Source organism: Thalia democratica, chromosome 7 (assembly GCF_965202585.1).
Source record: "Thalia democratica chromosome 7, ktThaDemo2.hap1.1, whole genome shotgun sequence".
Classification (NCBI taxonomy): Eukaryota; Metazoa; Chordata; class Thaliacea; order Salpida; family Salpidae; genus Thalia; species Thalia democratica.
Window position 1 is genome coordinate 21,485,296 of NC_139171.1, and position 16,821 is coordinate 21,502,116.

Below are 16,821 nucleotides of genomic sequence, written 5' to 3' on the forward strand. Positions count from 1 at the left end.
AGTGGTTTCATTGAAATTTTGTTTAATTTTTTTTATGTTTCTTGTAAATAAGTTCTGTGTTTCATGGTTTAAATTTCACTATAACAATTGTACTTTTTTACATATTTTTAGATTGTAAATAAAATATATACATCAAAACAGTCAGAATTTTACAAACAGATATTTGGTTATAAACAAAAGTAAGCAAAATGTTACAAGTTTAATAAATTTTATTAGGTTTCCAACTAGTAGGTTAGTAATAAGCTTTTGGTTGTCTATTTTCTTGAGAAAATATATTTTAGATAAAAGTATTTAGACAAATACTTTTTATTTTTGTTTAAATCGCTTTGCAATTTGTTTTTTTAAGACTAATATTAGAAGTATAGTAGTAAATATAAAGTTCTTAGTGATGTAAGTGAAAAAATAATAAGTAGCTATTAAAAGTCTTTACTGTATAATTAGTAAGTCCTTTTAAATCAAAAATTTTTTTGGTATTCTTTTAGTATCTTTAACTTAAAAGAATTAAATATTATAAACCTTAAGTAATTAATTAAACTATTTTTTTTCACAGATTTATCACTTTTTAACATCAAAATGGAAAATTTAAACAAATTTTTGGTGTTTAAAGAGATAAGATATTAATAAGTTCTTTTTTTGCTTGTTTACACATGGAAATGTATATTTTATAGTAGTCATAGCAAAGTTGCTTCCTTCAAAATTTAATTTTATGATTTCAATTTTGAAAATTTTTATCTATGTTTTTAAATTTAAAGGAAAATTATCTAAAAAGTTTATTTTATTGCCTTTTAATTGAAAAGTAATATGAAAATTTTTTACAGTTTATAAAACTAAAAAATTGCAATTTTTATTTTGGTTTACTTTGTTCTTGTATAAGTAAAAGGTAGTTGTTTTTTTTAAACTTATTTTATGAAAGTCTAACCTGTTCTATGTTTCAATAAACTTATATGATATATAAATTATTTTTGTTTATATACTGTTTTATTTTCACTTTAACATATTAATGAACAAAAATTAAGGTTTTACTACTTTTTGCTAAAAAAATTGCATGCCATAATTTTTTACTTATAAATAAATAGTAAGTTTCTGTTTGTACTTGTTTATGTTTCTTTTGTTTAATCTTATTTGTTGACAATTGGTTTTGTGTTGTTTATTGAAACTGTATAAAGTAATATTTTGTTGTTAAAGTTAATTTTTTTTAATTTTAAGCTACAAATATTCTTTTTACATTCTTTGTACATTATCTTAAAAACAGTTTTTGTTTTTGAGATGTTTTCAAAGTTTTTTAGCTATCTAAAATTTTAGTATTGCAAAGTAGGATCTTCTTAATACAATTTTAATAAATTCTTATTTTTCAACGGAAACATAGACGTGAAAAACAATATTATTTTTTTATTTTCTTTTACCATATTGTTTTTGAATAATTTTAAACTTTTCGTTGACTTTCCAATGTTTAATTTGCGTAATAAATATGTTCTTTGTTAGTATTTTATTTACTGTAAATAAATTTATAAAAAAAACTTAAGTTTGTTTTAGTTTTGTAGTTTATATACTTAGAAAATAAGTTTTAGTATAAATTTGATAAAAAATCAGCAGCGACTAAAATACTTAAAAAAAAGGATATACTTTTTCAAAAAAAAATTTATTTCATTCATATTTGTCTTAGTTTAAAAACTTCTTATCAATGACAGTGTAGCAATCTATTTTTACTCATTTGTAACTATCTATATAAATAAAATTTTTGGAGTGAGAATTTTTAATTAAGTATTTTTTTTCATGACAATTAAACACCTAGATTATTTGAATATTTAATATGACTTCATTTGTATAATAAGTATATACTTTTTATAAATATGTAGGAAACATTCAAAAAAATAAATTTCAATTTTTTTTCTTTTTCGACTGGACTGTTATAAGCCTTAATAAAAATAGTTAAGTTTTTATTACTGGCTGATTTTCTAGCAAGTTTATAAAATAAGTAAAAAAAGTCCTAATCAAAAAATTTTATGAACTTAAGCTCAAGTTAAATAAAAGAAAAATCAACAATTTCAACCACATACTTAAAAAATGTTTCAATGTACAAATATAACAAGTTTAAATATCAACCAGTCGATACTGGTTTTGAAAATTTGATAACAATAAATCAAAAGGTTTTTATCTACCTGTTCTTATTCTAACTTGTTTCTTAACCAACTTCATTTCAGATAACATGTGATTTTTTCCCTATTACGTCATATATTACAATAGTTAATTATGACGTCATAATATACGAGGCACCAATAACTGTGAAATGATATTCAAGTGATGGCAATTTTTTACATTTTTGATACTTATATTTTGTTCTTTTTGAATATATTTCTTGCTTGAGTAAAAAAGTGTTAAGTGTGGTCACTGAACAATGCTTAAAAATTATGGAATAGTATTAATTGGGCAAATAAATTTAGAAGGTGTGTAAAAGTATGTAGAAAAATATATATTTGTATTACAACTTTGCTAATTTATGAAATAAGTTTAGACGGAAAAGTTTTGTCACTTAAATGAAAATAACAAACAGTTGCGTAATAATATTTTTGGCAGCACTCATTTGAGCTTATATATTTTACGCTTTTTAATTCAATGTCTTCTTTCTAGTTTATGAGACACATATTTCAAACAAACATCCTTTAGAAAGCTCATACATGTTACAATTTCAAAAAAACTACAACAAGCAACTTCTTATGGATGATTTTTTTGACCTTTTTATTTACTAAATTTTAACACCAGTACAAACTATATCTTTGTGTTTTATTTAGTCAGATTTACATAAGTTAATAATTTTTTTCACTACAAGACAATTAAACACTTTGTTGTTAATATTCAAAAATTTTTGGAGTTTATGTCTTATAAACAAAATTTTTATCTATATTTACTACCTCAGTTACTTTTTCCTATGGACTATTTTAAACTTAAACGAATAGAACTGCGTCGGGGTTTCGTAAATTGGGACATATGGCTCCTTAGGGGTCTGTCTCAGAAATTTAGGGGGCCGTGACAAGAGAAGCGGCAGTTTGTAAGCTTACACTTTATAGGATAATTAGACTATAGCTCATTTTAGTGTTTATGTTTATACTTGTTTTCTTTTCAGATTTTTCATTGTTAATAAATTATTAAACTAAATTAACGAGGAGTTATTCTTCATGTAAAATCTTATCAACAATCTGAGAAAGGTAAAATGGTCATAGTAAAGTGCCCAATTCGTGGATGCGAGTTCCAGACGCCAGATCTATCCGGTGATGTTGTTAGTAGCCTTCTCAACCTCCACAAAGTGGAGCATCAGCAAAATCCTGAGTTATCCAATAATGGAGTAATGCCAAATGCACCTCAATTGATTTGACCAAGGGTTGACCGGGGGATCAGCCAAGAGACATGGCTTGCTTTCATTCGGAGGTTGGAGGCATTCAAGATTAGTTCGAATATTAGCAACCAAAACGCAAGCATACAGCTTTTTCAGTGTGCGCAGGACAAGCTTGGCGATCTTATGTTAGCAAGTGATCCTCGACTGATGGCCAAATCAGAAAGTTACGTTGCTAAACTGATGGAGTCGATTGCAGTCATAAAAGTTGCAATTGGTGTAAAGAGAGCAGAACTTATGAACCTACATCAGGACCATGATGAACCGTTTAGAACGTTTGCCACACGTGTACGAAGCAAAGGAGAAACCTGCAATTTCACTACAGTCAGTGAGTGTGACTGTTGGAAAAGCAATGTGACGAGCTACTTAGAAGAAGCAATAAAAGACGTGATGCTCGCTGGCGTTGGGGATGATGACATAAGAAGAGAAGTTCTCAGTACTGAAGATATCTTATCCAGGTCATCATTTGATATAATTTCCTTTATTGAAAGTAAAGAAATGGGACGCCATGCAACTGAGAATTCGCGGACCATATCTGCAGTCTCTTCTTTTCAACGTCAGAAGAAGGGACGTGTCAATATAGGAGATAAGTCCCAACATGTTCTGTGCCAGAACTGTAAAAGACTTTTCTATCCTTTCAACGAAAAAGGTAACCAAAATAAAAAGCCTTTCAGATATTGTCTATCTTGTTGGCGTAGTCGATCAAAAAGGGTTAATGCTGTTCAAATCCAATCTTATCGTTCTGATTTTATGCAACAAGATACCCAAATAATGTCATTACACGCAAGTAAAAGAATCATGTTGAATAACACCATATTCAGCAAGAAGTCCTTGCGTAAAGCCAAGGCAACGACTGATCATCCTCGTGCATCAGTCAAGATTGCTAGACATGGCACAAACAAGTTTGCATGGGTAAGTGCTTTAGCTGATACTGGAGCACAGTCGAACCTTTGGGGGTGGAAAAACTTTCAGGAGGCTGGTTTTTGTAAGAAGGATCTAATGCCTGTATCCATCACAATTCGGGCTGCCAATAAAATTCCTATTAACATTCTAGGGGCTTTTAAAGCGACTTTCAGCGGAATGTCTCCAAGGAAGGAGGTTATCAGATGTGATGGAATTGTTTATGTAAGCGATTCAGTGACCGGATTCTTTCTCTCCTATGAAACCATGGTTGACCTCCTGATTATTAATAAGGATTTTCCCACCATTGGATCTCAACTGCCTCATCAGCATTCTGAAGTTGCTGTAAGTTCAAATGAAAATAATCCGAATAGACTGGACTCGCATAAAGATGTGACCTGTGATTGCCCGCCAAGGAGTAGAGTGCCAGACCGACCAAACAAACTTCCGTTTGAGGCAACAAATACAAACGTGAGCAAAATGCGTGATTGGCTCTTACAAAGGTACGCAGCTTCAACGTTTAATGTATGTCCACATAAATTACTCCAGCAAATGAGTGGGCCTCCACTTGAAATACATTTGGAGAATGATGCTAAACCACGTGCTTGTCATACACCAGCTCACGTGCCAATTCAGTGGCAGAAACAGGTTGAAGCAGATCTCATCCGAGATGTTAGGTTGGGTGTCTTAGAACGTGTCCCATTTGGTGAACCTGTAAGCTGGTGTCACCGCATGGTGGTCACCAGGAAACAGGATGGGTCACCTAGGAGGACAGTAGATCTCTCACCACTTAACAAGTATTGCAAGAGGGAGACGTGCGCTACAGATACTCCGTTTAAACTAGCGCGCAGAATTCCAAAGGGAACGTTCAAGACTGTAACAGATGCATGGAACGGGTATCATGGAGTTCCACTGAGAGAAAGTGATAAACACCTCACTACATTTATCACTCCGTTTGGCAGGTTCCGATATACTAGAGCACCTCAAGGCTTTGTATCATCTGGTGATGGTTACAATCGACGATTTGCAGCTATTTTATCTGATTTTGAAAGAAAGGAGAGGTGTGTTGATGACACCATATTTTTTGATTCAGAATTAGAGTGTCACTGGTGGCGAACAATAGATTTTCTGTCAAAAGTTGGCAATGCAGGCATCATTCTAAATCCAAAGAAGTTCCAGTTTTGTCAAAAGTCCGTTGATTTTGCTGGATTTAGAATTTCTGATGAACGTATAGAACCTCTGCCCAAATATCTGGATTCCATTCGCAATTTTCCAACCCCAAAGTCTGCCACAGATATACGTAGCTGGTTTGGTCTGATAAATCAAGTCGCAAATTATGCCAAACTTCGTAAAGTCATGGCACCGTTTAGAGATTTTCTCAGTCGAAAATGTAAGTTTATGTGGACAGAAAAATTAAACCAATCATTTAATGAATCAAAAGAGATAATCATTGACGCAATAAAGAGCGGTGTTCAAATTTTTGATCTTGGGAAACTGACTTGTCTTAGACCAGACTGGTCAAAGCAAGGATTGGGCTACTTCCTTATGCAGAAACACTGCAAATGCAATAGCCGGTTACCAGATTGCTGCACCACCGGCTGGAAAATGACGCTTGCAGGTTCAAGGTTTCTGAATGGGGCAGAAAAGAATTATGCTGCCATAGAAGGGGAGTCGCTTGCTATTGCTTGGTCATTAGAACAGACAAAGTATTTCACTAAGGGCTGCAAAGATCTTGTGGTTGTTACGGATCATAAACCACTGGTAAAGATTTTTGGTGATCGTACCTTAAACGAAATTCACAACACGCGCATTTTTAGGCTCAAACAACGTACTTTGCCATGGCTTTTTCAAGTGCATTACATGCCAGGTAAAACTAATCTAGCGGCAGATGCTGCATCGCGTTATCCAAGCTCGATTAATGAAGTTAATTCACATGATAATGATTTGACTAACGAATCACTTCTAATTGCTTCATTGAGTAATGAAGTATGCCATTCAATGGCAATCACTTGGGAGGAAATTGTAGAAGAGACACTAAATGACAAAGTTCTTTCAAGAGTATCCAGGTGTATTGAGGAAGGTCGAAGCTTGAAACATGATGAATCTTTGTCAGCGTATTTTAGATACGATGATGCATTGTACTTAAGTGATGGGGCTATACTTTACAAGGACAGAGTAGTAATCCCCGTCAGTTTACGATATCGGGTCCTCAACAAGTTACACTCGGCGCACCAAGGAGTCACGTCAATGCATAGTCGTGCCCAACAGATTGTCTTCTGGCCTGGTATTACACAAGACATTGAAGCAATTCGGGCCAATTGTCAAAGCTGCAACCGCAATTCACCTTCTCAACCATCATTGCCACAAGAAGCATCTGATCCTCCTACAAACCCTTTTGAAAAAATATTCGCAGATTTTTTCCAGTTTGCCGGAAACAATTTTTTGGTAGTCGGTGACAGGTTGTCGGGTTGGTCGGAAATATTTTCCACACCCAGCGTAACCTCTCAGGCAGGTTCGCGTGGGTTGATTAAGTGCCTCCGAGTTTTGTTTTCCAGGTTTGGAGTACCCGAGGAAATATCGAGTGATGGTGGACCGGAATTTACGTCCAGTGCAACAAAGGAATTCCATAAAACCTGGGATGTCACGCATCGAATATCGTCAGCTTACTATCCAAGATAAAACGGCAGAGCGGAAGTAGCCGTCAAACAGGTAAAAAGGTTGCTAAGATCAAATGTTGACGCTTCAGGAAGTCTGGACAATGACAAGTTTTTAAGTGCGTTGCTCCATCTGAGAAATACTCCTGATAGCGATTGTCAAGTGTCTCCAGCCGAGATCATATATGGACGTCAGCTGCGAGATAGTTTCTCATTCTTGAACAAACTTGACAAATTCTCCAATCCTAATGTGTGACCCATGTGGAGAAAAGCATGGAAGCTTAAAGAAGAGGCGCTCCGTACAAGATTTGTTAAGAATTCTGAAATACTTAACCAAAGAGCCAGGGATTTGCGGCCTCTCTATGTTGGTAGTAGGTGTTTACTACAGAACCAGAGTGGCTCTCATCCACGTAAATGGGACAGAAGCGGAGTGATAATGGAGGTGCTTCCACATGATCAGTATGTAGTCAGAGTTGATGGTTCACGGAGACTTACTCGGAGGAACAGAAAATTTTTAAGGATGTACAACCCAGCCTCAACAAGCATTAAAGCAAAAACTTCCCATGGTTGGAGCAGTAATCTACCAAGCTCACATGAGTGCAATGTTGGTCCTCAACGTCCTGATTCTTCTGTAAAGATTACAGAGGATTCCAACAGTGCCAATAGTGGTAAGACCAGTGAGGTTGAAGCGGATCATGAAGAGGTTAAGGAAGAGTACATTCCCGCTCCTATAGTTCAAAAAAAAAATAAGGTGCCGCTTGCTTTGCGTAGGTTGAAAGACTTCAATGCGCCAGGGAGGCTTGAAAGTGGAGTACTCCAAAGTAGAAATCACCGTAAGTGAAGTCTGTTTGTTCCTGTTTATACAAAAGTTTGTGCTGAGTTTTCAATTGATGCTGATAGTGATGATTGCTGAGCCAGGAAGGATTCAGCGTGGAATAGCATGAATTTGTATTGTTTTGGATTTATTTAGTGCGTTTTATTGCAGTTTTGATTTTCTTCAAATAAATCCCTTGTTTAAAGATTTTTTTTTTTTTTATTTAAGTCAATTGAGTTTTTTTTTTTTTTATTGCATAAAATTTAGTTTCATCTTAGTAAAATATTTTTGTTACTTGCTTAAATCCCCTCTTGACGAGCTATGTCATTGCCTTAAACTTGTTAATATCTTTAATGAGCTGGAGGGGATGTAGGATAATTAGACTATAGCTCATTTTAGTGTTTATGTTTATACTTGTTTTCTTTTCAGATTTTTCATTGTTAATAAATTATTAAACTAAATTAACGAGGAGTTATTCTTCACACTTGACACTTTTGAAAATGATGATGTATACCTAAAAAGGTCCTATTTAGGGCTAATTTTTAGAAAATCATTACAGGGGCTATAGCTTTTTTTTAAATTTCCTTAAAGGAGGCCTTATGAAAAAATTTGGTCTAATGTATACCAAATTATGTCAAGTTGATCAATTTTAACTCTACTTCAGGTGGTGGTTCCTTTTTCTTGAAATTTTATTAAAAACAGTAAATAAATTGTACACATTATTATGTTCGAAAAACTGTTTTCAAAGTATGAATGTAAACAAAAAATATTTATTTATCAACCTTTTATTAGTGTACTAGTTGGATTAAGTTTAACCTTTTATTTAAAACGTATTTAACAAAACAAAAAATACATTAACCTGTTTAAAAAACAGAAAGCATCGGTTTTAAACGACCCTACACTAGAAATTTAACGAAATCAATAAAACAAGTAAAAAAACTGCTGACTTGTTAAATCTAGCTCTAAGAAGCACTTATCCCATCTCATTTTGTTTATAAATATAAACTTTTACAAGAGACATGACAAATTGATTTTAACAAAAGATTATGGACAAAAGATTAATTTTAAGAAATGACATCGAATAAACATTTATAATCGTTAAAAATAAATTCCTCTGTAGTATTTTTAAAATATTACATTTAATATCACTTTTTCAGCGGAATATTTGTGAAAGTAAGAAATAAAAGTTTTATGAGCTAGTTATACTTCGTACAAACTGTTAATTATAACTAGATTTCTCTAGATCTGCTTAAGTAAAGTGTTCTGTAAATAATAACCTAAATTTTTCAAAAGTTGTAGTCAACAACCAACTTAGTATTACAGACTCAATAGTCATTTGAATACATACTATATTACAGTATTCATCTATATTTCTAAATCTAAATTCTACTAAGATTTCAAACTGCATTGATTAAAATTATATTATACAAATTTTCTAAGAAATACAGTCAAGTGGAAATAAAATATAATCTTGTAAACTAGTTATACATATAGTTTATTGAACGAGAACGACAAAAAAATACATTCAAATTGTTTGGTCTTAGGACCTGGTGCACGAAGAACCTTTTGGTTAACGGGTGGCAAACCACGGATACCTTTTAATGTCTTGTTCAGGATCTGTATTTGTTAACTAAGCTTAAATTCGACAACGTTTTTACAAATAAAGTAGCAGTTTTACTTAAACAAGTCTTTCATTAGCCAGTTGTTTACAAACTGATTTCATTTTAAAAAGCTGACCTATCACAATAAAATTAAATACAAAAAAAAAAGAAAGTTATTTTTTTTAGTTTTTAATTTAAAATAAATCAGGGCAAGTTTAAATATGTTTATGGATAAAGCTCATTTTTTAATACAACTAATAAAATAACTTAGATCTGTATTCATTTGTATACTGAATACGTTTCATAACTAGTGCCCGAAAAAAAATTGATATTAACATAAAAACAGTAGCTGAAATTAAAACTTTACAAAAAAATATTTGGTCTATCTTAATAAACATATACAACAAAATTTATAAGAAAAACTAGATTTAAGTAAAACTACAAGTTGCAAATGAAATTTTATGCTTGCTTGTGTCCAAAATTAGCTTTCAAAAAAATAAAAACATTTCGATGAAACTTAATAAGTTAAGCATAACTAGCAATAAATTTTCACTAAAACCAAAAACGTCTATGCAGAAAAACTTGTTCAGTGTTTAGTGTGAGTCTTTTCGTGAACATTCAAATGAGCCTTGGTATAACTTTTATGACCACAGATACTGCATATATACTTAGGTTCATAATGAAAAACCATGTGGTTACTTAACTGCAATTTTGTTTTAAAAAATCTACCTTCTGGACAAATAGAACATTTGAAACTTCTAACATCACTGTGAGTAGCTTGATGTCGAACTAAGTTACTTTTTTGAGAAAATTTTTTATCACAAGTTTGACAAGCAAAAGGTTTATCCCCTGTATGAGTAGCTTGATGTTGAACTAATGTAAATTTACGTGAAATTTTTTTATCACAAAATTGACAAGCAAAAGGTTTTTCTCCATTATGTATTCTGTAATGAACTTGAAGTTTCGACTTTCCTCGAAAGACTTTCAAGCAAACATCACATTTAAACGATTTGTCAAGAACTTTCATGTGTTTATTGAAGTTATGTGAACAACTTTTAGGACAAAATTGGCTGTTTAACTTATCACCTGTAAAAATTATAATCTGTTTTAACAGTGTGAAAGAAACTAACTACACAAAATGTTTCAACAAGAAAATATCTGATATAATACAACTTGCTTTTTTCTTAAACGTTATTTGAACTTAGTAAATTAGTACGTGGTTAAGAATATTGTATAACAATCAAACGAATTAGAATAATATCTAGCTAATGTTTCTAAAAACGTTAGTATGTTAGCTGTTCATTCAATAATTCAGTAATTTGCTCTAAACATCTAGTTATAAGAAAAACAAATAAGTGATAAATGTTAAACTACACTTTTTTAGTTATGTAAGTGTTAGAAGCAGTAATAAAATATACAAACCAACTGTATTTTGCATATGAACTGTCTATATACTAATTTAGTGTACATATATAGACATTTTTTTCTTTTTAAGTAGCTATCTAAACGTGTAAAATCAAAAATCAACTATAAGTAACAAAAACAACAACTTACTTGTTGATGGAAGTTGATTACTAAAGTATATAAAGTACATAGGGTACTTAAAAACACAAACAATAATAATATAAACACCATAAAATAAATAAATGTTTTTGAGAACAACTTTTTGGTATTTATTTTTAATATTTTTGTCTCAAAAAGTATAAGTGTGTTAACTAAATAATAACAAAAACATGTAAAAAACTTTTAAACTGTTTTATTTATATATGCAGTTAAATAATATATAAAAAAAAATAATAGTAATATTTAAAAATAAACTTACTTATTTCTTTTGTATTTTTAGAAGAAGTACCAACTTTGTTATTAGCTTCATACATCTTTTCATCATTGTTCTCAAATTTTGAATGTTCTTAAAATAATTTTGTATTTTGTCAAGTACATGTTATTTAAAATTCTACATTGTTTTAACAAAATTAGTAATTCATAGATAATAGTATATTCTATATTTACTTAAGTTAAGGCCATAGGGGTGGGTTTCAAAAAAAAATATTTTTACAAAATTTACCCCCAACCCTATGCCCTTTATAATAACTATTAATTTACTCAATAAATGTTAGTAAAACAATATATTAAGGCCGTAGGGGGGTTATTTATGTTTTTTACAAGTTGATCTTATTTTATAGAGTTTTTTCTAAGCTTGAAGATGCTTTTTATCGTTTTAAAATATTCAAATTACTTTTGAGATATGACTAGCCAAAGTCGGGCCGCATAATAGGTTCCCTATAGGAAGGGAAAACTAAAACAGGGAAAAAGTACACTAGTGTGCACCAGTGTTCACCTTGACGACCACTGGTTTTAACTACCAGTTAATTTTCACCGCTTTTTTAAATTCGAAGTAATGTTTAAGATTTAAGCGACCAAAGTTTGAGGATTCAACATGTTCTCTATGGTAGTAGCAAACAAAAATATTGAACTTTACTACTTTACTAAAAACCTATCTCCTCCTTTACATTTATAGCAATTATTAAAAAATAATTAGAGCAAACTTTATATTTTGAACAATTTGTAGGAAACAATTTTATTATTTTTGTAAAAACAAAATCTTTTGAAAATAAACCAAAGTACTCGATTTTTTAAATCATCTTTTACCAAGTTTTTTGTAACATCAAAAAGAATATTTACTAAAAATCTGAAGTAAATTGCTTTAAAAATGAAGGAGAAGATAATTTTTTGTGAACTTTTCAAAATTGGCCATAATAATTTGATTCCATATGATTGTATCGGACTTTTTATAAAACTGGTTATATCCCAAAAGCTAGTTGAATCGTTATTGTTTATAAAAAATATCTTGTTGTATATTCTCTAAGCTTCCGGAAAAGAGTAACAGTTAGTTTTCTAAAAATAAAATGTTAGATCCCCTATGCCCTTAATGTAAATAGTAAGCAATTAGTACAACTTTAAAATTATAAAATACGTGATAAAGATAGTTTTTATGAATACAAGTAGTAGCTTTACAACTTACTGTTACCAGAATTGTATGAACCATTGCTTTTTTAAACAATTTCAACATCAGTTGCTGATGAAAGTTTAACTAGTTTTGAGTTAAATTGATTTTTGTTCTTATTCAGTTTCCTAAAAAACAAAAATACATTACTATGAATAAAACATATTTAATTATGAATTTAACATATATTTATGTTAAAGTTTAATAAAACTAACTATTTCATAGTTTGATTAATTTGTTTAGAGACCTTTGTGTACATATGTGTATTTAGTTAGTACAACTCAGTAACACTAACGCTAAATTAAAATTCAGATATATTTATTTTTTTTTAAAACTTAAAATAAACTGACCAACAATTTTGTGATTGATTTTTTTCTTCTAAACGTTTCACTTTATTTGTTAGATTAGTATTTGAAACAGTCAGATTTTTATTTTCAATTTGTAATTTTTCTACTTGACTTTGAAAATAAACATTTTGAGTTTGTAAATTTTCAATGATTTCTTTTAAATTTGTCAATAGTAAATCAGCTTGATTTGAAACATCTGGAAATAGTTATACAAAGACTTTTTTATTTCATATTGTTTATACTATGTCAGTAAAACAATGTTAGGAAAAACAGTTCTAAATAAATAAAAATATCATTTAGTTTATAGAACAAATTACAGTTAAAACTTAAAGTTTAATTTTGAACATAATAAAAACTTTATATTTATATAAGTAATTTATGTTAGTCTTATAATAAGTTCAAGTATATACTATTTCATTTTTAAATTGATAATGTTTAAGTTTGTCACTAAATATAGAAATTACTAAATTACTATTTAAATGATGAACATTTTTAAATCAAAATTATATAAAACTAGCATAAGCACTTATTTTAACTATTGAAAACGTATTTAATCATTAAAGCATAAAAAATCCTCAAATATACGAATTTTACACAAAAACTTACTCTCAATAATCATAGAACTCTGTCTTATAGTTTCCATTATTTAACTATACATTAATATATGTAACCTGTTTAAATAGTATTTAAACCTAAAAATAGTTGTTCTTTGTAATAAAAGAAATAAAGAAACATAAAATGCATCATTGTTAATAAACTTTTCAGTGAAAAACAACACTTTTTTATAACTAGTCATTCTATAACAATTCAAAAAAAACTATACATATAAACTTTTCAAACAAAATTTGAAAATTGTTAAATTTAAAAGCTTTTAACAAAATCTTAAAGAAATAAAATATCAGGCATTTCAAGTTTAAATTAATAAATAACTGTTGAATAATAAATTGTTAAGTAATAACGATATTATATTTTAAAAATGAGACAACAAAAATATTATTTTATTTAAAAATGAAAAAAAGTAAAATTTAATGTCTTTCAAGCAATAATGTTTTTACTATGTAATATAATTTATCTTTATAAAATGTTTTAAAATGTCCTAAGTTATAAAATGCAAGCCAAATTTAATTGTAGAAATAAAATAATGTTTTTCAATTTAGTATTGAGCCAGTGTGGTAATAATTATTAAATACACATTATACACTTATATATTTTAAGTACTGTAAAACTAGTTTATTTAAAAAAAAAGATGAACAAACTTTTAATATTTACATATGCAGTTTTTAATTCATATTTTTGGTTGTAGAAAATTTATTTATGTCACTTTTCTATAAATTTTAATTTCTTTAAAATATTTAATCTGTGTTTAAATAGAAATATTTTTTTAATCTATGTAACATGAAGTAAAATTCCATTTTAAACAACAAAAACACAAAAACAATATTTAAATAACAACTTTAAATGTTTTTTTTTTCTGTTTATGAGTAAACGAATACGAAATATAACTGTTTTAAACGTTAAACTGACAAAAAAAAAAGAAATTAGCTATAAATAATAAGAAAATATAAATTGAAGTTGATCAAATTTTTATTATGAGCCAGTGATTAAAAAAAATAAATATTTGAAATGAAATAAAACATGTAATATTAAACACATTGAAAACATACTTTTTAGTACTATAACTTAAAATAAAAAAGTCTTTTAGCTTGCTAGTTACTTAAAATCAAACTACTAAATGAGTAAAAGCATTCATACGAACCAGTTAAGGTGTTCAAATATTTATACTGTTGAAAAAAGTAGTTACATACTAAAACATTTATTAAAAACAATATTAGTCTTCTAAAACAAATACTACAAAAAAAAAACATAAGAAAGCCATCGGTCGGCTACCTTTTATAAGTAAGTGACCACTTGCAAGTTTTCGTAAATTATTAAACAAATAAAATGAAATGCTGTTTTAAACAACAAATGTTATAAGTTAAGCAAATAAAGCACTTGAAATTGCTTTTTATCAAAAAAAGTCTTAATTGTAAGTTTTACACACAACAACCTTTTTTAATTGATTTAAAAATATATAACATTGTATTTGACCTATGGTGCCATTCTAAACCATAGTTTTAAATTTTACAATAATCATGCTTATTATGTATTTTCATAAGTAGTTTAGTTTAAATTTTTGAAATATAAATTAAGCCAGGTACATTAGCATAGTTTATTATCAAGAATTTATAATAAATCAACTTAAAATAACTCTTTGAAAGATTAAAACATAAGATCCTGAGTTTATCACATAAACTTAAATTATGCTTTGACATGAGTTTACACATGAGACTTCAAATCACCTGCTGTATAACATTTATGGTCACATTAAATACAAGAAAATTGTGGTTCCTTATGATACACCGTGTGATTGTTCAAACCAATTTTTGTTTTGGAAAACTTACCACAAATAGCACACTGGAAAGATTTAAATTCATTGTGTGTAACTGTATGATCATCTAGTGAACATTTCACAGCAAATTTTCTACCACATATTTGACAAGCAAAATGTTTTTCTCCTGTATGAGTTCCTATAGTGGTCTTTAAGAGATGACTGGTCTGGAAAAACTTTCAAACAAACATCACACTTAACTCTTTTTGACTCATCATGGATTTTCATATGCTTTTTGAGAGATTTTTTAGGGTAGTACTTTCTATGGATTAGCCCTTCAATAGGTTCATTATGGGAACCGCAAACTAAAAGTGCAAAAATAGACTACTTCACTAAAAATCTATCTCATCCTTCAGTTTTTGAGCAATTATTTTATTAAAGTTTTCTGAATAATTTTAAATAAATCTTAGACAATTTTTAGGAAACAAATTTATTTTTTATTTAAAAATAAAATTAAAAAAAATAATAATAAAATATTTTATTTTAAATTATGACCATAATTTTTTTATTTTTTTTAATTTGTTTTTAATATTTAAAACGGATATAGATTTTTTGTAAATTATTTAAAATTCTGAGAAACTTTATATAAAATAGAATTTAAAGATCTATATTAATACCAACTATAACTGAAACATTTGTTGATAAGTCTTAGTAATTTCAATTCTTGCTGCAGGCCCAGCTATTCTTTCGTCTTAAAGAAATTCAGTAAAGACTGTTAAAAAAAGTAAAAGAAAACACCTTTTTTTTTTCATCATGCTTTACTACACAGAAAATTAATTTAATATATCTTCTAGGTTTAGATAAAGTTTAAATAAAGTAGTCTTTTTTTTTTAAGTGCTTTTTCAAAAATACCAATGAATTTACAAACTTTGGTTGTTCATATCTTTAAAAATATAAACTTATTGAAATACCTGTTAAAAAAAAAACTTATTGCTTCCATAGATATCTACAAAATAAATCTAAATTACAAAATAAGTAAAAGATATCCCCTAAACTTATAAAAAGCTGTTAAAAAGCAAAGTTTCTAAAATATTTGGCACTCACTGGCTAATATTTAGAAAACTGATTTTTTGTTTTGTCTTTTTATATGATTTATCACGCAAAAATAGTTTAACTAAGCTAAACTTCAAGGTTAAGTAACAGATGCACCTAACTTTGATAAAATATTTTTTAAATTGTGGAGGATCTAAAAAATTTTTTTTTAAATAAGTTTAAAGTTGATGGCAAAACTGTATAAAGGAAGATCTTTACTAAATTACTTACAAGAACAATTAATTAGAACACTATAAAAATAGCTTTATTGGTTAAAATTGTTTGTATATAGTCCAAAGAGCAAGGGTAGTCAACATATGGCTTGGTAACTGAAATCTTCTGGCCATTAGCTTTGAAACAAGCAAATAAAATAAAATCAAGTAGAATTTTGAGATACTTCTACCAAATATTTAAAAACTTACTCTTATATTGGATTTCGGTGTACCATTAACTTATGAAATTATTCATAGTTTAACTTTTTATTTTCTTGTTTTTATTTTACTTTAACTTTTCTTTTTTATTTTTTACTCTCTTGCAAAAATTAACTTGTATAGATATTAGATAGAACTTAATCTCCACATTAATATCATTTTTTTTATCATTTATATTTTCGGTATATTGTTAACTTATCAAATTATTTATAGTTCAATTTT